The following is a 10,894-nucleotide window of genomic DNA, read 5'->3' on the forward strand; positions in this document are numbered from 1 at the left end:
TGTTGCTTAAAAATATCAGCAGTCCACTTCTATGGCCTAATGTGAGAAGAATTATTATCATAACTTAGGAGAGTGGTAAAAAAACTCAGAGGAGATACATGGCAGTCGATGGGCCTATACTCACCAGCTTTGCCATCTATGTGTTCGATCCCTGACAGAGTGTGAGGTCATAAGTGCTCGTTACAAATACAGACATGACGAGACATTTCGTCTCCATATAGTGTCAGTGAGCGTACACATCTATTCAGCTATATCTCCCCTTTTGCAGGGATAGGGGAACATCTCCTATGCAGAGAACTTTGTTGTGAGGTGCGGAATTTTCCACGATTAAGTTTTCAAAGCATATTCTGAGATCGTAGGTGTGAGGAGCATGCCGGTGACTGCCCCAGGCCTTTCTGAAAGTGGGAGCCTTGGAGTAGCTAGTTGGTTATTAGCGGGTGTGTATGAGACCTGGGGTTGAAGCAAAGAGACACTATTAGGTGAACTCTCTTGCACATGTACAATATTGTCACTGTGTGGACACACACAAGCTTGTGAGTGGAAAGATGGTGTTGGTTCAGAGTGTTAGTGGATCAGTGTTAGAAAGCCTTGCAAATATGAGACAAAAGAGGATAGGAGACTCTAACAACCTCAACAAAAGCATTTATGTAGCTACAATAGATTCAAATGTTTAGGATGGCATTGCCCCTCTACAGTATAGACTCGTAGAATGTAGAGGTAGTACTGCCCTACCAAGAGTGGATATTGTAGCCTGAACTGGCCACCTTATCGGCAAGGCCGATTAATTTGATTGTGAGATGGACCATTGTGAGGAAGAAAAATATTTGTTGTTTTAGAACACAAGCGAGTTCTTATCTAATCTTTCAGACAAGCGCTCAAGCTAGTGTCGAACTAAGTTGTCATTCAAGTTATAATCTATATAAAGACATGGATCAGGATAGCATATTGCGTCAGCATATGCATTCATGTCCTCTATGTCTGAAAAATACTGACAAGCGAGAATCCTCTGATATTAACTGCACATGTCCATAGCTGCTGTGAACTTTCTGCTAGCGCGCTTATGGCATGCGTTCGCTTACATGGTATCACATTTCAACCTGGCAGCAAAGCACATAATGCCATCGCTCGACTAATTTCTCATGTCGACTACAATCGAAAAGACATGGACGCTGCAAATTGCACAAAGAAATTAATTTTCGTTCTCTCGTGCATCTTCTCCTCACTCTCTCTCCGCTCTCTCTCTCTCTCTACTGCCATTCTTCTCTCTTCGCTGTTCCTCTCACCGATCTGTGTCGATGCATGTGTACCTCTCCACCATGAGAACATCGATGTTGAAACTTCCAAGAGGACCTATATGAATATAAACATCTCTCTTTCAGGTAAGGATCATATTGATCTCTAGACGTTGTGCATAGGAACTCAGGGGTAAGGCATAGCGCGAGACCCCTATTACCAATATGCATCATTTACAGCAAATGCCTGATAGGACCATTCCCTAAGGCCCTCTTCATAAGTGTGACAGTTGCTGTAGCTTGTCTTCTTGTGGGACTTCTAACAATGGCCAGCAGAGGCTGTGCTCATCTATCTCTGCAGTTTAATGGCCTTCAGATGCCTGCTCAGATAGGATCACTCTCACTCTCTGGGAACATTAACCTCACTAATGCGCATCTCCTAGGTTGTTGAATGGGTGTACTCGTCCGACTAACACAACCCCAGTCGTTAATCCAAGCAGGGAGGACTAAGGGGAACTTTTTTGATCGTATTAAACTGTCTTTAGCGAACGTGTGAACTATAATCTTGGGCACATATGTTTTCGTGTGTTGGTATTTCATACCACGTCAAGATAGGGAAGGAGAATTTCTTGCTCTTCGCGTTTATTCTCATTTCATAGAAGCAATGCAAGTAACCGACAAGAAAACGTACATGCTAGGGAGTAGGATAGTCGAATGAGAGTATAGACGAAAGTTTCTTTCTGTTTCCTGAAATGAACAATTAAATACAACTGTTCAAACCCCAGCTATAGCCCAAGTTGTTTACTTGTCATGTGTATGACTTTGCAGGGGGCTGACCATGATGCTAATGGTTAGAGACCAATGTGGATCTTCACTGGGAAGAAGACTATTATCATCTCTGCTGCTCAGCAGTCCAAATTATTGCCTTAGTAGAGTGTGACTCTGTTGGAGATGTTGGGAGGCATATGTGTGTTTCCTCTTCTCGCGAGTGGTTAGGCATGTCCATGTGTGCTAAAATTAAAAATATTAATTTGTTAAAAAAGAAACTTGAGGTTAATGTTCTCTCTATATCTTGGTACAATAAGTTCGACAGATCCATGCGCGGCGGGATTTTATCCTCAACTACAAAATAAGGAGGAAGCTAGCTGATTCCTTAGCAATAAGTAAGTTCTGTTCCTCTCTTCTCCACCCTGATCCCGTAGGGAGTAGACAGAGACGTATAAGCTCTCAATCTGTGAGGTGATTTAGGACCAAATACTCATTAGATCGAACATAATCATACATAAAGTTGTATACGTTAGGGATTGTATGTATTCAGGTGAAAATTGACCATATGGTAAAACGTGGTCGCTCCACAGTGAATCTCCTCATCCAAACATCCTCAGATTTCCTCACTTAGTCCCTCCCTTACTACGCTGTACAGTTGTTCAGTTACCTATGGTAATTGAACGTTCGCGCTCTTCGTTCTAGCTTCGACACATGTGATATTGAATCCCAAGCAATAGAGACCTGTCTAGTTAACACCAAATGGTCATGTTGCAGTTTCACACTAGCTACCCTTCAAGTTATGTTCATCACAGATGCCATGACAGCAATACATATAATGTATTGGCTGTGTGTCGGTTCAAATTAGTAGACTACACTGAAGTTCTCGTAGAAAGCTTGCATATCCTCCATTTTGATAGGTGATACGCTCTCTCTTACCAGGATACCATTGAACGCTAGTGCACTCAGAGAGGTGGTCAGATATCTGATCTGTTTAGCCCCTAATGAAGGGTCTGTCAGGGGGGTGTTGTCCTTGAGAGTGAACAACTAGCGCTCCATTTTTCTGAGCTCCCTAATAATGAGGAGTTATCCTTCTCCACCTCTAGTGCGAGCTCAAATATGATGACAATTATTCAATAAGAAAAAAAACACCAATTTAAACATACACAGAAAAAGATAATCATAATACCAACAAAAAAATAAAAAATAGAAAAAATAATAAAGAAAAAAAATAAAAACCATTATCAGTATCAGAGTCCTCATCTTCTCATACATCCAGGTTAGTAACTGATCACCCTGACCTTAAATTTAGGATCAGTCTAAATCAATTTACCCCTTGTCTCTGTAGTAATTCTTACCATTTGACGTGACACTGACCTTTCCTACTCAAAAAATTAATTGCCCCACTAATGGCCCATGCATATTGGAGCTGAGTACAAGATTTTCCCTCCCCCTTTCCATCCAGATCCTCTCCCAATATCCTCATCTGCCCTCACCCCTCCAATTAAGTTATAATCAAGAAAATAGTAAGCGCCTCCCTGAGAATCTAACAAAACAATATACACAAAAAATAACAAAATATAAAGATGAGATAAGAAAACATAGACAAAACATAAATCAACCAATATAGAAAATTAAGTTGGAAGAAAATGAAAAAAAAAAATACCGTATGAGAATGTAAGGTCCGCAAAAGACTCCAAGCTCAAATGAAGTGCAGCATGTATGATTCGCCTGTACTCTCCCTTCTACTTGTGAACAGCTCTGTACCACATACCAACTCAAAAGAGAGGGCTATTTCGACATGGCTGCTTGGCGGCTATTTTTACTTAGTGCGTGGTTCTAGCACATTTGTCTAGAATGTAGGAACATAAAGAAGCTGTTCTCTCACTAATTTGATATAGAAGTACACCGACTCGACAATTGCGGCTCTCTCCTGTGGTTTATTATCCTCTCTCTGTTTATCACTCAGCCATAGATTGTTCAGGCCTAGCTAATTTGATAGAGCACAATGCAGGGTTCTATAGTTCTACTGACATATAAGGCTGATGACAGAGTTTCTTGTGACTTAGTGGTGTCTTTCTCAGACTACATGCCTTGTGGCTGTACAACGTAACAGTATTTGTGTTCTTCTTCTCGTACGCAAACTTACGTAGTGTTTCTGATTAGTTCTGGAGCTCCTGCGCTATTATTGACCTATTAAATGTGTTGTGTGATATAGCGGGTACATACACTTCTAACATAGCGTTATTCCTTGATTAATTCCATACTGCGTGTGAAGGTTTGTCAATCTGCCTTAACTGCTAGCCATAGGGTGGGTAACAAAAGTACAGTGGTGCGGCATGTAGTCTTAAGCCATAGGAATCTCTGGTAAGCTAGTGTCATTTATTCTTGGTTAATCCTCTAGATACCTTTTTATGGTGAAACCAGCGAATGATATAGATAAGAGGTCTATCATCAAAGTGGCTGGCAGTTGATCTTTTTAAAGTCTCCACTCATTATACACCTGTCACATGCTGATTGGAGCGCTGAGAAGCCGCATAATCCTTTTACTGCCTTACCTAGCTGTATAAAGATGCATGTGTCTTTAATACTGCACTAGAGGACTATCTCTATTTTGTTCAATCCAGAAAACATCATTATAATGATAATTTTGTTTAGAATATTAAGGATAAAATCAGCAAGTTTGGTGAAAAGTATTCATTATAAGAGTAATGACTATCATTGCTTAAGAGCTTACCATGTTCTGGACACAGCGCTCAGTCCTTTATATGAAATATGTAATCTGATACACATCACATACATATGTTATAAATACAGTCATTGAGCTCAGTTTTTCAGTTGAGGATCAAAAATATTATTTAAGCTTGCATAACTAGGAATTTGGACTAGATCTGGCACCCAGGCATTCTTTCTCCAAATCATGTGCTCCTAAATTGGACTAGAGTAACAATTTAGAATGTGAAATTCAAAAGCAAAATTTCTATATTAAGTTAAAAACCAAACTAAAATGTAAACATAAGGTAAATATTTAAGGAGTGCTTATGATGAGTTACACTTAGTGAATACAGTAAATTGGACCTGTGTTTAGATTACTTTATACTTTGCTCCAACTTCTAAAGTAAGAATAACATCGAATTAATAATGTCAGCCATTACCATACACCCAGGACTGGTTTTGTGTGAAGCAGGCACTATCATGAGTGCTTTGCATAAATTGCTTCATTTAATATTCACAATGAATTTATCAGGCAGGGACAGTTATTAATCCCAGTTTACAAGAACGAACTGAAGGGGCTACTAGGAGTTAGGAGTTGCACAAGCACACATGATCAGTGAGAGGTTAAGTCCTAAGTCGTTTTTTTCTGTTTTTCTTTTTGCTTTTTTGGTTTTTCGAGACAGGGTTTCTCTGTGTAGCTTTTGGAGCTTATCCTGGAACTCACTTTGTAGACGAGGCTGGCCTTGAACTCACAGAAATTCCCCTGCCTCTGCCTCCCAAGTGCTGGGATTAAAGGCGTGTGCCCCTACCACCTGTCCCAAGCTCTAAGTCTTAATATCAGCATGTGACTAATGTTCCACAGAAGGACTGGACATTTGGGATCCCAAAACTCCTAGATATCCACTAAGGTAAAAAATGAAGATGTATAATGTGCGTCAAATTTTCCAAATCTTCACATTTATAGAATACCTAAAACTTCAATTTGCTTTTCTTAAAATGTAAAGATAACTCAGAGGATGTTTGTGTGCTTTAGAATGAATCTGTGGGCTTTTGAATGATTATCTTACGGGAAGAGAGACAGGGTGAAGGGGGTGGGTAGAACAAATTTTTAGAGAATAAAGTTCTGTTTTTTAAGCCCTACTGTCCTAATTTGTTATGGCACCTCTAGGAAACAAATACTGCTTTCTCCAGTTCCCCCCCCCCAAAAAAAAATGCCCTGGATGGAACAGAGCACTGGGTTGAAAGGTAGGAATAACTAGTGGGCAAAAGGATTTGCAACAGGAACTAGGGAAGGGAGAGGGAAGACAACACATTTTTGCTGATTACACAATCAAGGACCAGCTCTGTGGGGAGTAATCTCAGAAGACTCCTTCAAATGCCCTGCTCAGGCCAGCTTTCTGTCTTATACCAATATGGAATCAACAGTGAGCAGCTGTCGCCCTAGCTAAGTGTTCAGGAACTAGGAGTTGAAAACAACTTCCACACCCTGGAGACATGAGCCCTGCCCAGTGTTTTCCCTCCTCAGACATCATCACTTGTCCTCAGAATGATTTACATGAGCACTAAAGAGTTTGGCAGGCAAGACAGTGCTCCCTATGTGGACCCTATTCTTCCATCAGAACTGGGAAATTTGCTCTTATCCTTTTTAAATTATCTTTAATGTTTATTTGTTTTGGTTGTTTGCCTTTTGAACACTCATCTGGCCATTTGTCTTCCCCCCCCACACTCCCTGCACATCTCCCATTGGCAATGTTTCACTGAGCTTGACTAAACTTGGCTTTGTTTTCTGCATCAGGTGATGTTCCATTTTGACTCACCACCCAGGAGAGTAGGGGTGACCAGGGGTGCTTAGGATTTGCTTTGCATTTCGATGACTGAGCCAGAGCAGGGTGACTGTTTCCAACTCATTTTACAGCTCACATTTGGTCTTACTTGTTTCCTTGGGAAATGTTTTTCATTTGTTTGTCTTCACACATCTTAAATGTTTCTACCTTGTGTGAATACTCGGGTGGGCCGGTAGCTGTCTCAAGGATCCATATCTAATTGTAGGGTACCTAAGTTCTAGGTCACCACATTACTGCTCTTGTTTTCAGGCTGCACCTCTGTTTACCTGGAACAGAATATTTAAAAAGTACAGATTTGTCCAATAGGTGAGGTGCTGTTGTGGTAGGAAGGGTCTTTTGATGATTTCTTTTCTTGTCATTAACTTAATGCTTTGCTTATGGTCAATCTAATAGTAGCTTTCAGGTGCATGCGAAGGTGGGTCTCACCTGTTTTCGTTTCCCATACCAAGTCTATGAAACAATCATTTACTGAAGAACATAGGGTAGCATACATCACTCTTTTTATTTAGATTGTGATTCTACTTTTGTTTTGTATTTTGAGACAGGGTCTCATGTAGTCCAGGCTAGATTCGAGCTCCCCATGTAGTCAAGGCTGGTCTTGAATTTAAGATCCTCCTGCCTCAGCCTCTCAAGCACTAGGATTACAGATGTGAGTCACAACATCAGGTTCTAATCCACAAATATTAATTTAGGCTTTTATGAGAAACCTATAATACCTCTTAGCAAGAGTGAACAACATTAAAGTCTCTCTCCCAATCAGTTATGACAGTTTAGTGAGTATAGTATTGGTCTGCAACTCAAAAGATTTCCATTTCAGTAACTATAAGGCACATGTGATTCAAAGATATCATTTTCTTTCTAGCATCTTCATTATCCAACATTGTATTAAAAATTCTTTGAGAATTTCATACAATATGTATTTCATAATATACTATTTTTTGTGTAATATAATCACTCCCGATTTTAAAACATATTGCAGAGCTGTCGTAGTAAAATTGGCATGGTATTGGCACAAAACAGTTATATTAATCACTGGAATAAAATCAAGGTCTCAGATATAAGTCTATGCACCAACAGTCACCTGATATTTGACAAAGTTGCCAAAAATAGACACTGGAGAGAGGACAGCAACTTTAACAAATGGTGCCATGAAAACTAGATATCTACATGTAGAAGAATGAAATTGTTTATTATTTTTACCCTGCACATATATAAATTCCAAATAAATCAAAGATCTCAATGTTAGAACTGAAGCCCTGAAACTTCTAGAAGAGAAGGAGCACATTTCAGAATATAGGATCAGATAAGGGCTTTCTCAATAGGACTCCAATCATCCAGGAAATAGGACTAACAATCAACAAGTGGGACTTCATGAAAAGAAAAAGATTCACTATCCTTAGTCATCAGGGAAATGCAAATTAAAACTACTTTGAGATGTCATCTTACCCCAGTCAGAAGGACAAGGACTAAGAAACCAGAAACAAATGCCGGCAAGGGTATGGGGAAGAAGTATCATCAGGCCCTGCTGGTGAGAGTACAAATTTGTGCACCCACTCTGGAAATTAGTGTGGTATTTTCTCAGAAAACTAGCACTAGATCTACCATGTGACCCAACTAATCCATTCCTGGCCATATGACTATAGGACTCTATTTCCTACTATAGTGACACATGCTCATTCATGATCATAGCTGCTCTGTTCACAATAGGTAAGACACAGAAACAGCCTAGTTGTCCATCATCTGATGAATGGACAGTGAAACTGTAGGGCCTATGCACAGCAAAACTTTATTCAGTTGTAAATAAAAGTATAATTGTGAAATTGCAAGTAAATGGATGGAGCTGGGAAATATTGAATCGAGTGAAGTAAATGAAACCCAGAAAGACAAATGTCACATGCCCTCACACATAAGTGGAGTGTTGACTCTTTAGATTTATGTGTTTAACTTGTGTGTCCATTGATTCTCTCAGAACAATTACCTTTTTATTCATTATCTATTTCTTCTAATAGAAGTAACTTTGTCAAGACAGGAAATTTATGATCTCCTGTTTTTCTTGTGTCTAGAATGTTGTCTCTCATTTATTAAGGGTTCAACAAACGCTTATGGAGCAATGAGTAAATAATTAACTCCAGAAAGCATCCTCTTTATCAACCCTAACAAACACTCCTTTGGTCTAAACCCAAGCCTCTTAGGAATAGAGAACTCATTACACAGATAGCTCATTTTATTGTTGCCAGAGATATTTTTCCTTGTGTTGAATTCAAATCTCCTTTCATAAAATGCTGCTCCTTGGTTTTTATCTTGTTATTCTGAAGCTCATTAAATAAGTTTGAAATTTTCAACACACCACATTTTCAACTATATTGTCTTTAAGTTTTGTGGGGGTAAAACAGCACTAAACGATTTCTTGTAGCATACACTTTTGACCACCTCTCATTGTCTTTATTTTCTTCTTTGGACCCTTATGCATGTACTAGCATTATAGTCTGTCTTGTGCACAATGTTGCAAGTAGTCTCTCTTTGGTAAATGGAAACTCTTTCATCAGCAGTTTATGTGTCTAGCTATCCAACATGTTCTAGCCCTAAATGTCCTATGTTTCATGCCACACTTCATCATTCTGTCCACAGGATATCATGAAAGACCTTATAAAATGACTTGCCAAAATCCAGATATATTTGGCCTATACCATCCCACAAATCTGCTAGCATAGCAACACTATCCAAAAAACGAAATGAGGGTAATCTATTTAGAAAAGCAATATTTGTTCTTCATGCTTCCCACCCACTTTTGAATGGTCATAAACTATTCGAAATGACTGATGCCAAAAGTTTTAGGAAAGTTTAAAAAAAATTAAAGCGCTCAAGAATTTGAAATGATCATTTCAATCATTCTTAACTTTTCAGATATTTTTATATTTCTGTGTACACATCTCTCCATAGATGCAATAAACTATGTAGGCATGCCCACATATATGTATAAAATTTCAGATATGTATGTGAAATATGTGATGTGTGTGCTTTCTATATCTCTGGCTGGAGAATCTATGGGGAAATAATACTGCTATTACTGACAGAAATCCTTATAATTAGAATTTTAAATCAGTGCTTCATCAGGGTAAATCAGTGAAATACAGACTCTCTCTGTTCTATTGTTTCATTATGGCGAGACACACATTCAAAAAATGTAACAGTACATCTTGTCCTATTTGGAACTTTTTAAAAAAAGAATGACAGAATAAAAAAAAAACACTTCTATTTTTTTCTCCAGTAAAGCACATATCCAAGAGAATGTAATCTGCAGGAAGTCTGGAGGAAGACCTTCTATGCTCAGGGTCCTTGCCCCCTCAAACTTCTATTGTTCCATGTAACACTAAATTCTTTTGTGTGCAAGTGAATAAAACATATGGCATAGGTTCGTGTGGATATTTCTGTGTTTCCGAGAGAGGCAGGCATAAAATACTCTTGAGTCTGAGACTCAGACTAATTAGCAATTTAGTCTTATCCTGAAACCCAGAACTCCAAAAAGAGACCCTATTTTGAACCTACTAAAAGACTTTCAGAAACTGATAAAAATGCAAATGTATATATATGTTTTTTCTGTCTCAAATAAAGTACTAGTGTTTACTCCAAATTGAAACGCTTCCTTTCCAAGTCATTTGTCAATTTGATTAGTATGTCCCTGCCAGTTTAAAAATTCTAGTTCATTAAGAACAGTCTAAATATAACAAATATTCTACTATTGAGTATAAAGATTCAGTAAGTTCAGATTATAAATATATATCCTGTTCCCTTAACATCTGAATTTTATTGAAAGTTTTCCTTAAATTCAAATTTTGGTCATTTTCACTGCTTCCCTATAATCTACCATAATTTTTTTATCACTTTTACTGTTGCTTACTATTTTTCTTTAAATTAACTGTCTTGAAGCATAAATTCAGTATTTTTGCTATACTAAACTTATATTTGTTGGCACTATGGGTGGAGCATGCTAGATAATAAATGAAATTTATATTTGTATCATGTAGTTACTACCATATGCACAAATCATTGCCACTACATAAATCTAAATGCACACTGTGCCTTCTGATACAATTTCTATAGTAGTGATTTTAGTTAGTGTCTATACTTTTCATTTGTATTTGTTCAGAAATTCAAAATTCTATTATAATACAGATGTGAGGACTTGTACCAGTTCCACCCAGTGTCATATATATTTGTATGAAGGGAGGATAACAGAGCTTGTGATGAGTGGGGGAATTTGTTTCTTCTCGTTATCATTCTTCCTGCTCTAGAGTTGCTTGGCAAACTTTAGAATGTTCTTCAAAGTTCAGTGAGCTA

This window comes from Peromyscus leucopus, chromosome X, assembly GCF_004664715.2.
Source record: "Peromyscus leucopus breed LL Stock chromosome X, UCI_PerLeu_2.1, whole genome shotgun sequence".
Taxonomy (NCBI): Eukaryota; Metazoa; Chordata; class Mammalia; order Rodentia; family Cricetidae; genus Peromyscus; species Peromyscus leucopus.